Raw genomic sequence first — 12,935 nt, 5'->3', positions numbered from 1 at the left:
CCAAGAAGTAGATTGAGAAACTTTCTTGGGATATTCCGTGTGCCTGGTGCATCTTTATGCTTTTACTCAACAAGCAATCTGCTGGAGGAACTCAGCAGGTCGAGCAGCAGCTGTGGGAGGAAAGGAATTGTCAACATTTCGGGTCAAAACCCTGTATCAGGACTGAGAGTGAAGAGGGAAGATGGCCAGTATAAAAGGGGTGAGCAGGAGGGGTGAAACAGGACCTTGTCGCTCCAGATTGCAGCATCTGCAGTGTCTCGTGTCTCTTTTCTGCTCTTATGTCAACTAATCTTCCATCTGAGTGAATTGCCCTATCATCTGCCACCTTTTCCATAATTCACCACCTCCTCCAATCTTTCCCAAACACACCCCATGATGTCATCTTCATTTCTCCACAGGTTTATTCTTCCCCAAACCCAGCTGTAGCCACAGTTTACCCTAGCCTCATGACCTCTATACCTACCTGTTCCTTGGCTGTGGCCTGGTACACTGCCTTCCCTCTTCAACAGACAGCCAAGCCTTTCAATCAAGGTAGGAAGCGAAGGCGAAACATTTTCAAACCCGCTCTGAAGCTGAAACTCTGCTGCTACATGGAAGCCCACAATCAGAAGAGTGTTCAAAGAAACACATACCTCCAACATTCTCGATCATCTCTTCCCCTGTTCTAAATCTCAGTCTGCTAAATATCAGGATCATTGTAACTACCAGCATTGATCAGGTGAATAACTCCATTCGGTCACTCGCAGGTCACACTGGAGACAGGTTACAGCATGGATACAGGCCCTTCGGCCCAACAAGTCCATGCCGACCACGGTGCCCACCCAGTTTGTCCCAATTTCCTGTGTTTGGCCCATATCCCTCTAAGCCCCTCCCCCTCCATGTACTATCCAAGTGCTTCTGAAATGATACTGTTGTACCTGCCTCAACCTGCTATTGTACCTTCCCAGGTTGTCCAGATCACAGATGTAGAGGAGGGTGCCTTTGTGTTTGGCTCAGCCCTCTCTATCTGAGACAGAGAGTTAGGGGCCAAGCAAAGAGCTGGAGTCAGAATTACATACATTTTATACGCTGACTCCTTCACTGACTGAACTATGAGAAGACAAAGTGTGGTGATTGTAATCATATCCCTTTCTTCAGTTTTACAGTGCTTTCACATTTACAGGAAGTGTCCTAGTACATACGTGACAATGGTTCCTCAGAGGACCTTATTCTGTCTGAGGAAGCACCACATAACGTAGATCAGCAGTTCATTTGGTTCAGTGTGAGTGATGGGTGGGCTTTTCTGGTGATTCAGAGTTCACAAGTGCACAGGAACAAATACTACATGACTCATCTGCATTGAGTATGTGTGTGGTTAGCATACCCTTTAGTATAAAGGGATGGGAGGAGGTTGGTAGCAATGTTGAATGTGGGCTGGAGGGTTTCATTTGTGAAGTTGTTCCATGTGACTGGCCACTAATTGAATCTTCAAGCTATACTTCACCCTCAGTGCCCTGAGTAAAGCTGTAGACAGCTGATTCTGTCAAAGCCAGCCAAAGTTGGCCCACCTTCAAATGCATTGACTTCAAAGCATTCCTTTTCTGAATACAAAGGTTTACATTTTTCCCATTACAGCCCCAATCCTCTTGTTGCATAACATAGTGCAGGATGTGGCCCACCACTATTACTCTGTTTATCTTCTAAAGACCATCTCAGGCATTCAGGGATAGTGGCGACTTTCACAGCCACTGGTATCACATGGTTGCCAGATCAACAGGGCATCCAGCTTACCTGGTGAAGTTGCACATGCCCTTGACCACTTGACACAACAACATGAATCAGCAGAAGCACCAGTTTCATAGTCACAGAGTTGAGGAAGGTGATCGGCTATATGTCAAATGGGAGAGCAGATTCGGAAGGCAGACTTCTATTTATTAAGAAAGCTGAGCCCCTATCGACAAGCCCCATGACGTGGGTCATGGACTGACACCTAAACCAAGGGTAGAAAAAGTAGAGGTTGCTAGAGAACCTGTGCCCTCAACCCTAAAAGAGGTATGAAAAAAAATTGTACAATCTTTAAGGTTAGAACTAAATAGATTTTTTTTTGTTTGTATTACTTTGACTATTATAAAGTGCATACATTTTGTATTTTGAGTAAATATTGATTGTGAAATATTTAAGTAGTTTAGTATACCTCAGTCTGTCCTCACACAAATGCTAAATACACCAGCTCCACCACCCTCCACTGCCTCTTCAGCCCCATCCCACTTCCCACCAACAAACTTCACCCTCTCACTGTGCAAGTTTCACCCTCGCTGGATTCACACCTCCTCCAACTGTACCCATTCTTCAATGCACCTCTCTCCTGGGCACCTGCTGATTCCATGTCATCACTGGTATGGACAGTAATTACTTTTGTCTCCTGATATACGGTCACAAACCTCCAAAGGCACCCATACCAGTGGATTCCATTTGAACACCTCCGATGTTCTCCAAGAACTGTACTGCGACAAAAGAACAACAAGCATTTAAGAAATAGCAGGAGGCAGCCATATGACTCCTAGAGCTTGCACTACATTTGAATTTAATCATGGCTACAGTTAATCACTCCCTCATCCAATTCCTGTCCCATTCACCTATTCTTTAACTCTCTCTATGCCCAAAAATCTACCGATCACAGCCTTGAATGTACTCAAAGGGCATCTACAACCATTTTGAGGTGGAGAATTCCAAAGAGTTACAATCCTCTGCATAAAGAAATTTCTCATTCCAGTCCTAAGTGCTTGATCCCTTTTCCTGAAAATATGCCAGTAGTTCAGAGCTATCCAACAAGAGACAGAATTTCAGCGGTTAGCGCGACACTATTACAGCACCAGCGATTGGGGTTCGATTCCCGTCGCTGTCGGTAAGGAGTTTGTACGTTCTCCCGTGTCTGTGTGGGTTTCCTCCGGGTGCTCCGGTTTCGTCCCACATTCTAAAGATGTACGGGTAGGTTAATTTGGGGTTTAAAATGGGCGGGCCTGTTACCACGCTGTAAATAAAATTTTTAAAAAATTTAAAATCCTCAACAACCTTGCATGTGTCAATTAGGTGACCTTCTTATTCTTTTAAATTCCAGTGAGTAATTCCAATATTACTGCATCACTCCTCATAGGGTAACATCCACGTCCCAGGAATCAATCTAATGAGTGTGTTATAATGACCCGAAGGCAAGAGTATCCTTCAAATTGCATATGGTACTCCAAATAAGGCTTCTCCAAAGCCTTGTATAACCTCAGCAAAACTTCCTCTTTCCTGTACTCTAACTCACTCTGCACCAAATCCCCAACTTTAGCACTAAAATTTTTTTACTCCTTTGCAGTTTGTTCATTGCTATAACATTGGAAGGAACTTTTACTAACCATTTGTCAAAGAGAACTAGGAAGGCAGCTGTAAGATACATTATCTTTGGCTTATCGGGTGCTAATAACCCTCAGTTAAATGCACATGTATCTTGTCTTTTTACAGCTTGGTTTCTTAAATATTAAGAAATTTTCAAATTTGAAGGGTTATGTTCTTGCAAAAAGACCCTCATTTGTCTTCTATTATCACTGAAATGCTGCCTTTTTTCGCCAATGGTAATAATCACACCAACTCCAGTGAATAAAGAACTCACATGCAGCCAAACCCATGTCAATAAAACCCAGCAACCTTCCCAATCCAGTTGCTGTCACAGTTATTTTTCCTTCAAGTTTATGTATACACTGGATACCAAACCATTTTTATTTCCTATTAAAATCCCTCCCACATGCTCAGACTTGTAGGTGAATGCCAAACTGAAATGGATTCGGACATTAATTGTCATTGCCTTTAACTGTCATGGTGCAATGGCATTTACTTCTTAGAGTCCAATGACTGGGTGAATTTTCTTAATTCGTAGACTGAATAACTGCTGCTATTAGTACATAGCAGGATTCTTTTGAAAAAAATATGCAACGTTTTCAAGTCTGTCCAGTGACCAACCACTGTTACGGTAAAACAACGATTCCTTTATAATTTTATGACATTAATACTTTGGTTAGTGGAGCCAAAGTGCAATGCCCCACCTCCAACAAAATGTAAGAAATCTAAGAAGTCAATAAGAATCAGCAACAGATATATGCCTTGTTTACCAAGCACATTATAATTCCACATTTGTAATTCCACACACAAGTTACCACAATACTGGTTTCTTTGCACAAAAACAGATTTCATTTTATGTACTTTACTGGCAGGACTATCTGAGTAATATCCACCATCAAACTAAAGCAAACTAACATAATTATGAAATGACACACAATCAATAGAGGGATCCAGCCTGGTGACTACAAAATAGTCTTGAAAATTGCTGTTTTCTGTTGTAAGCAGAATGTCAACATTCAAAGACCAATAAGACAATTCCCTGCCATTTTCCATGAAGGGCATACTGCCACAGAAGATGAAGTAAAGTGAAAAGTAAGCACGGGTTATATTATGTTTACATTTAGTAACACACAGATAGGATTGTTTTTTTTTCCAAAATCAAAAGCACAATAATTTCTTCCCAGTATTCAGTGAGACGTGTAGCCGTGTTATCTACAATTACAGATGCCTTGTCAGAAAGCCTGAGGAACCATAGTAATTATCTCATTATTTATAGAAATTCATTGGATATTGATATTTGAGGTCCAGATTTTGATTTTTTTTCCATAATGATTTACTAACAATGTTGCCAAGAGGAGTCTGTATATCTTTGCTGATCAGGAGGGGGACTAGAATTTTTTCTTTATGCCTCCAAAAGGACATACATTCATAAATCCAAACCCCATTAGTCTGCTGAGAACACAGATGCATTTCTCACTGTGAAGCCAGGGAATATAGACATAAACATACCAATACCCTCTGCTAATGGGATGCCTGTATCACCAAATCAACAGATCGCATCGCATCCGGTGTATTGATGTAAAATTAGTATCAAGTCCTCCACACTCTACTATTTGCACACTTACCAGAAAACTGTTTCCTTTTTTATCTTACTTCAAGATAACTCGTACTGTAACTGGGAAACATCATGTTTATGAAAAATTGCCAGGAGGCTGCTATACCTTAGAAAATTACACAAGAAGAAGAAGAATTACTACAATTATAAAGAGGGCAACAAATTCAAAACCCTGAGCCATGGACACGGACAAGGACAAGGCACAGGTCCAATACACTGTTGGATCTGCTACACCTTCACACAGTTTTGTAACCTCCAATTTTAGCAAGCACAGCTTATAAATTAGTGTATTCTTTTGTTTTTGTTTGTACTAAAAATGACAACCACAACATAAAAGTAATGCTTATGGATTGAAACAATCTGAACTCAAAATGTCACACTGGGCACCATCTAATGAAGCAGTCAATAGCCAACCCAAAGAAGCCTTCAAATTGATACAGGGGATAACATTTGTAAAGGAGGCTTTTAAGGAGCAACACAATCAACCCATCTGGCATTTGTTTTAACAGGAAGTCTTGACCTGCAGAATAAGGAAAGCAAATCATTATTTTTAAATGTTGTACTTTAATGTTTTAAATGATTGTGGTTTAATTTATATTTTACCTTTTTAAAAATGTAATGATTTGTTTCAAAACTTTAATAAATTTTAAGTAATGTTAGAAATTTAAAAACTCTTTAAGAAAAATCTACACACCCTTACAGATGTCAAAGCTCCTGCCCCTGGCTTTGGCTTCCATCAAAGCCTGTCAGTTGTGATCCAAAGGTTATGCCCCTTGTGGTCACCCATCCCTGAAACCTCGATTCAGGCATCAAGGGTGGAGGTACAAACCCAGCAAGAACTTGTCGCATTAAACTAAATGGTGTCAAGAATATGATGGTCCCAGAGAGTTTTCCAACTGGTCACGTTACAACATCATGGCCCAAGTTTTATATTAAAATTAACGTGAACCCTGTCATCATTACTATGGAATAAATTGGCCAGCAACTGCCAAAGTATATTGGTGTCCAAGTTATTCTGCTCCTGTAACAGAACATTGTTCATACATTTAACACCGAAAACCAAGTAAGAACCCACTATTTACAGTATCTGTCAAATACATGGCAAGAAGGAGCTGGTGCATTGAGGAGTAAGCAGACTTTTAGGCGAGTGATAAATGATAGTTACTGCCAAACAACATTGCCAGGCCTGAAGATTTAAATAGCTAATCATTCTTTCAGCAGGCAATTATGGGTGAAAATTTCAAACTACTAAAATTATACATCTTCGCTTTTACTGTCACTTCTCCTTTTCTTAATCCCATCAATCCCTCCCAACACTAAGATCCAGATTATGCATCCTGCATCATAGTTCCTGGTTTAGACTTCATCAGTCCAAGCGAAAATTCCTTTAATTTGTTTAAGGAGCCTAGGGATCTGTTCAACTATCCATGTGCACCAAAGATCTTTTGCAATGGGAATTCTGCTGTCTGATGCCTGATGACAGCAAGACTCTCTGAAATACCCATGGGTGGTTTTCAGCAACATGTTTTATGAGCAGAGTGGCGCATCCACTCCTTTCCTGTGACTTTGCATGTTCTGCCTCATTCTAGTCTTCAATATGTCCTTAAGAATAGAAAGAAAATGCTATAAGAAAATAGCCGTGCCTAAATATTTCAAAGGGAAATTCAGTGTAGTTAACAGATAAATCAATTAAAAACTGAATCCAAAATTCCATGTTCTTTTAATTATATGCAATTGTATGTGGAGAAAAATATTGACTATATTGTCGATTTGAACCTTTGAACTCTTTGAAATTGCACAACAGGGTCTGAATGGATTCCCAATGCAAGAAATGACTGATTGAAAAAGAATTTTCCCCTCAATTCTACGAAATGATTGATTGCATCATAGAGATCTCAAATACACATGCAAAGGTGTGTGTTACCATTGCTCTCTGCATTGAATGTTTCTATACAAGCACAGTATGGTGAATACATATTGCTGAAGACTATTTGCTACTACTTCCTGCAAGTGATCTGTGGTCATTTTATTACCCATCTCCAGCAATGATACAAACTCATGATGAAATTGCAGAATTGCCTGCCCTATTTGGCATCAGTTAAGTTCAGAAAATCATATTGAGTCTGATTGTGAAGATCAATTTGACTAGTCTGTACAGTTTTCTGTGGCAGACTACGGGAAATATTTTGCATTAACTGGCATTATCCTTTACACATGATACTTTTGAAGTAAGTGCAGCGTAATCTTGCTGACATATCACACACACACTTGCACTCTTCTGGAATTAAATTGAAGACAATGAAATAAGTCAGTTCTTGGGCAGGCCAGAATCCACTTCTAATAGTACGAGATCTTGGTGATCTGCTCTGATTGATAGCTTTCAACAGAAGTGATGAGCCACCTTTTAGAGATGATAGAAATCTAATGAAAAGTAATGTCCCAGGAGTATTTTCATATCACCATTAAATTAATTACGTTCTTGCCATTTATTTCAGTATGAATTATTTCAGTTTATAACTCTCCAGCTCTTCAATTGATTGTAAAGCAACCTTATGAATCAGCTGTCATTCTGTATCGACAGTGAATAAATCCAATTCTCCACATATTATTGCGTGTAGTTAAAAAAATCCTAAATTTTATGTTAAGTGCAGTGAATTTCCCTTTTCCAAACTGATGAGTGTAAACACATGCTAGATCTCATAGCAGTACTGCATTTTCTAATTTTTAGGGAAATTAAACAAGATTGAGTCAGAATTTGGGAAGCGATAGGGAGGAAAGAATTCTCTGTTCTGCTCCTTGATTATAGGATGCAAAGTAAGATGACGGATTCATTGCTCCTCCACAAGGTATGCTGTAGCACCATTTGATGAGCCACTTAACACAGAAACAGTGAATTAACAATAACTTCAACATTTATGAACGATTCTCTTTGTAAAACAAACATTAAAAGTGTTATGCTTTGTTGAATCAGCATACAAATTAGCTACAATCACAACTAAATAACCTCTCTGGCCTTGAAAAGCCTAACTTTGTACATTTATTCCCTCAGAATTATAATATCAAAAATCCATTCATTTATTTTGAATTTTAAAGTGTGTTTGTCATTCTTTAACTTTTCCCATAATCCATCTATTTCATTCTCTGTAAAATGTTTGGAAAGCTAGCTAAAAATTGGTGGGACTTCTTCACTTCAGTTTCATTGACTGCTTAGCCAACATAGCAACACAATTATTGCTGGATGCCATACAGTCCCTCCAGCAGCATCAGAACAAGGGAAATCCACATGTCCAAAGCCCAAAAAATGCTGTGACTTGCATCTGATTTCAAACTTTAGGCTAATGTTCTTAAAGCTTACAACACGTTACATATTTCAGATGTGTGGCAACTCACGTGCATTCTTTACCCTGACAAATCATGGAGTATTTAACCACAACGGGCTTTTGTTTGATTTCATTGACCAAAGTACTCTCCAATCAATGCTTCTATATATTCAGCACCTTACCTAGCTTTTCTTAAATCAACAGATTATCTTTTATTAGAAAATATCAGCTGCATTGGGCCACATAATTAAACTGAACTTCCATAATTGTGTCATCATAAATTGCATTTTGGTTATTAGCTTTTGAGTTAAGCTGTGATTACAGAACATACTCAAATTGGGATCTGCAGCAAAAAAAACCTTCTGGCTTGTATCTGATTCATATTTGACAAAGTCAAAATCTATCCTGATATTTATATTTCATTGTTTTATTTAAATATTTCACTAAGGTCACCTGTAAATTTCCATTTTTTTAAAAATATGTACAGTAATGGCACATTACACTATTCACAACACCACTCTTTGATTATTAGTGATTGCTTCCATTTCCTTCTCTGTCACCACCTCTGTTACCAGTGTCATTCCCTTCAGCTCCACATCACCAAAGCTGGAGGTATCTTTTGTTGCAAGGGCAGACATGCTTCAGGTTTACTCCCAAGACCAAATCATTCTCCGATCTACACATTGGATAGCAGAACTGATATAGTGCCAAGTGTGGTATCTTCTATCTCTGAATATTACCACGTCTGCCCATAAAGAGATCCTAATGACTTCATCACCTCAAAGTCAAGCTCTGTGCACATTGACCTCCCAGAGTAGAGATTTTAGCTAATTCAAGACGATGCAGTTCACATCTCCTACACAAAATGACAAACATTTGAAACCAGATTAGTACTTTTGCTACACTGTCAGGAATTGTTTTTCCATCACCTTTTTCCCAGCCACTGAAATTCGCTTGCCAAAATACTTTACCTTGATATTTTCCTTGCCATGTTCGAAAATCTGTTTTTCTTCAATTACCCTTGCTAAGTTTTCAGCTGATTGACTTAAGCATTCCAAAACATTTTCTTTTACATGGAGTGACAATTACTTCACTGTTAGTTGCTGGTACATAACATGATTGAAAGGTTACAGTTTATCAGAGCGAAGATTTGCAATCATCCCATTTCACAAGTCTCAATTCCTTTCTTCCCCTTCCCCGCTATAAGACATTTTTATTAGTCACATGTACACTGAAAACACATAGTGAAATGCATCTTTTGTTTTTGCGTAGTGTTCTGGGGACAGCCCGCAAGTGTCACCATGCTTCTGGTGCCAACATAACATGCCTACAACTTCCTAACCCATACGTCTTCGGAATGTGGGAGGAAACCGGATCACCCAGAGGAAACCCACGCAGATACGGGGAGAACGTACCAACTCCCTACCGACAGTGGCCAGAATTGAACCTGGGTCACTGGCGCTGTAATAGCATTACGCTAACTGCTACACTGAATCCAGCTACCCAACAGGTATTAGCCATTTGCTGTTAACTCGTCAGAAGCTGCTGTTCATGAATGCGCAGCTCATTGGCAGGCTACTTAAACACTTAGGACATGATTGCAAGTCCCAATTCTTTCATCCCATATAAACCAATTATGTAATGAAAAACAGAAAATGGTGGAAATACTTAGCAGGCCAGGCAGCATGTGGAAAGAGAAACAGAGTTAATGTTGCAAGTCGATGACCTTGCATTGGAACTGAAAAGTTTAGAAACACATTTTGAGTTGTTGGAAAGGGGTGGAGTGGAGCCAAAGAGAGGGTGGATGATGCAAAAGGTGATGGTGCCAGTTGTGAGAGGGTGGTCAAGTCTTGTTAACCACAGCTGATTTGTCCGGAGGAGATGAAAATGGATAAGGATGGAGGAGAGGGAAAATAAAAACATGCTAACTGTAGTTGATGGAAATCTGAAATAAAAGAGAATGCTGGAAATATCCGGAGGGTCAGACATCAGCTGAGAAAGAAAAACAGAGTTAACTTTAGACATTGACGACAACTCATCAAAATTGACCAATTCTGGCATAAATCGGAAAGGCTGAAGTCAACAATAAAATGCATAAATAATGTTGAGCTCCAGTAAGTGCAACTTGCCTGGTCAGAAGATGAGATACTGTTCCTTGAACTTACGATTGATTGTGTTTGAACAGTGCCACAGGAGATATGTCACACTGGGAATGGGATTATATAGAATTAGTAATCTGTATAATTTTGAGCTTCTGAGTGGACTTCTTGAATAATTTATCAGCTGATATACAATTTTTGCTTTAACAAAATGCAAAGAAAAATAAAATTCATTAGTGATATTTTTCAAATATATTTCACATTATTCCTCGGATTGCATTTACTGTTAGCCTAGTGCTAATCTTTACTTTCTCGTAATTACTGCTGTGTCTGAGAACAGGGGTGAATCTATGATAATCTATTTCAGCCCATCAAACTTCCCTGTTTACACAGAAAAACACTGTAGAGTGGGGAAACCAAATACATTTTTTGCAAACCTTTGTTGAAAATGAACTGTTGGCAGCACTGTAATATCTGTCACAATAATGCAGAATAGTGAATGTTATCAACAAATATGTTTACAGTAATGCTAATCCTAACCACCTGCTCAAATATTACCAGCAACAATTTCATCATATTTATAAGGCATTGGTGATTTCATTCCAGAACCTTTGTCTTTCATATGAACAGCTGTTTTGCCGAGTACTTTGTCTGCATATAAAGGCCAAACCAGCTTCTATTTGGTGTTTATATGTAATATTAGTTACAACTAAATTGATACTTTGAAAATAAAGAAACACTGCTAGCTCTTAATACCTAATCAGGTGGTGAAAATATCTCGAAGCATTTCCTACAATAAATTGCTTTGAGAATCACTTTTCTTCAGCCAGTCATTCTATGAGTGTGCTACTCCTTGGTCAGGGAGGAATTTAATGGTGAATAAAAAGGTTTGATTGTGTAGCTTTGGTTAGTGGAATAATTTTGGACAGTGGGTAGTAGCAATATTTGGAGATGACACAAATGTAAGATGAACAGTTAATTTGGAGGGAATACTTAGTAGCTAGAAAAGGTCGTAAACAGATTAATAAAATGAAGAGATGTCCAATGAAATTTAATGCAGTAAAAAAAATGCAGAATAATATATGTGATGAAGAATAACACCATGTAAACAGTGAATAATAATATTTTAAAAATACTACAGCAAAGATACAGATTCAGATAGACAAAATATGAGGACAAGTTAATGAATTTCAAATGAAATCTTATGTTTTTATCAATATGCTTTGTCAAGAACAAAAGCAGATATACAACTAACTTTATACAAATCATTGTTTAGAATTAAGTTAAAATAGTTTTGAACATTAGTCAAAAGGCAAAACATTGCAGATACTGGAAAACTGAAAGTGCTCAGCAGGTCAGGCAGCATTGGACAAGAGAGGAAAACAAAAGTTAACTTCTCTCGTCATTGAACTTTTATCGGAACAAGGAAGATAAGATGGTGTTTCTTGAGCTTATGTTGTACTTTTTTGGAATAGTGTAAGCAGCCAAAGAAAGAGGTCAGAGTGGGAGTGGGACTGGAGAATCAAACAATTCAATTCAAGGAACAACATTCCATGATTCAATAACCGTTAGCAATAGCTCAATTTTTTTTCTCTCCATAGATGCTTCTTGACCCGTTAGGTTTTTCCAGCATTCTCTTTTACTTCAAGTTTGCATTAATGTAGCCCACAGTTCACCATTTTTTCTCTTTCCTCTGACTTCATTTGTTTCCTTTTACTTACATTTCCTGCTGACAGATCAACTGTGATTAGTAAGCCTTCATCATCCTCTCTTCACCTCCAATACCTTCTCCTGTATCTCGCTTCCACCCTATCGCAGACATTGCTTTTGTCTCTCCAACTGAAAACACATTCAATTATTAACTTTCTGCAGAGCTGTTGCAAGGTCTTTGACCTGAATTGTTAACAGAACACCTCCTGAATGGAAGCTGCCTGACCTGCTGAGTATTTCCAGCATTTTCTGTATTTTTTTATAGCTTTGAACACCTTACTTTATGAAAGATATCAAAACCATTGATAGGGTATAGAAAAATTTACTGACATAATATCACATGTTTTATTAATAAGTAGAGATGCAAGAATGGCAGTTTTTCGTTAAAAGAAAAGTAACAGGGATTTGACAAATTGATTCAAAATTATGTGAGGTTTCAGCTAAATGTGGAAAACTATTTTACTGATCAATAAACTGAGAACAAAGAGCTAAGATCATCACCAATCAAATGGGAGGTTAGGAGCATAGTTTAAAAATAAACATACATTCTTAATAGCAAAATGAATCATCCGAAACAGTGACAGGCAGAATTCTTGCTGCTTTTGAAACATTTGAAAATGACATTTTTAAACACGTGGGAATAGAGGAGGAGTAAGGGATAATCCTACAAGAATTGCTCACTGGCAGAGTGGATTGAACGGCCTTGTCCTGTTATGTATCTACATGTCATTACAGCTCAACTGGGCTGTTATATGCTGAGGTTATGAAAGATGGACACAGTACCTCCTCAAACCTGTCAATCAGTGATAAGTGAGTCATCTAGTCAGTTGT

Source organism: Pristis pectinata, chromosome 1, assembly GCF_009764475.1.
Source record: "Pristis pectinata isolate sPriPec2 chromosome 1, sPriPec2.1.pri, whole genome shotgun sequence".
Lineage (NCBI taxonomy): Eukaryota > Metazoa > Chordata > Chondrichthyes > Rhinopristiformes > Pristidae > Pristis > Pristis pectinata.
The sequence above is the reverse complement of the archived record's forward strand: the minus strand, read 5'-3'. Positions refer to the sequence as shown.